The sequence below is a fragment of the Empidonax traillii genome, unplaced genomic scaffold (assembly GCF_003031625.1).
Source record: "Empidonax traillii isolate 1590-97213 ecotype Southwest subspecies unplaced genomic scaffold, ASM303162v1 scaffold6261:size6301, whole genome shotgun sequence".
In the NCBI taxonomy this organism is placed as follows: Eukaryota; Metazoa; Chordata; class Aves; order Passeriformes; family Tyrannidae; genus Empidonax; species Empidonax traillii.
Genome location: NW_020961454.1, coordinates 1 through 1,160, shown reverse-complemented (window position 1 = coordinate 1,160; position 1,160 = coordinate 1).

Sequence of the window (1,160 nt, the reverse complement as noted above, 5' to 3'; positions counted from 1 at the left end):
GCTGATCCTGCAGGAGCCCAAGTGCCAGGATGCAGTGATGGATTATGTCCCCCACCTGCTCTGTGCTCTGCTCTTCCAAGTGTCCATTAGCACAGAGCAGGTGCCAGAAGAGGTCAACACCTTCTGGAGGGGATGCCAGGAGCAACATCGCCTTCCCAGCCACCCCAACAGGTGATTCATCCCAGTCCTCTCTCCCTCCCATGCCCTCGGGGCTGGGGCCAGGGCTCCCGGCATGACCTGGGCTTTGCTCTACACACAGGTTTCTGGTACAGACCCTCAAGGCCCTGCTCTGCCGCCTGCAGTGGGACAACGAGGTGATGTCAGTGGAGCGCAAGCGTGGCTGGGACACGCTCCTCTGTGCTGGCACCCAGCACTATGCAGTGGGGCTGCTGGCCAGGTGAGACACCCTTGTCCCTGCTGCCTCCATCATCTCTGCCCTGGGTACAGCACACCCCACACAGCCTGCTGGGAGAGCTTTGCCCACCCTGCTCAGGGTCCATGGTTCCTTCTTTCCCCATGACAGGGAGATGCGCCACGTCTTGCTCCCTCTTTATTGCCCCATGGCAATGCACCTGCTGGGGATGCTCAGCAGTGTGGACCCTTGTTGGGAGCTGCCTGCCCTGGCCCTGCTTGTTGAGGTGAGCCTGATGGCCAGCGCTGCCTGGCCCGCCTGCCTGCCCCTCTCTGCCCTCTGGCAGCCGCTGCCGGGACGGTGCCTGCGCCCTGTGCTGCTGCCTGGGCACAGCCCTGGGCGGCTCTGGGCTCCTGCCACCCGGGCACCCATCACTGCTCTCTGCCTTCCAGGTCCTGGACTATCTGGATGGGAGTAGCCGTGACAGGGTCCTGTGGATCCTGTCAAGGAACCTGCAGAGCCAGTGCCCAGAGAGGCAGCGCCTGGCTCTGAGAGGCCTCCTGGTTCTTGCCGTGGATCCCTCAAAGGTGAGAAGGGCACACCCGGCTAAAGCCACACTGGCATTGGGGAACACAGTCCCTTGGCCTTGGCTGGGCTTTGGGAGCTGTGGCTGCTGCTCCCAGCTCTCCTGCCTCCCTCTTCAGCTGCCTGCACCCTGTAGGACAGGCCTTTGGCCTCTGGGGCAGCAGGGTGGGGTTGCACCACCAGAGAGCTGTTGGTGGGGCAGCTGTTCACAGACTGACAGCAC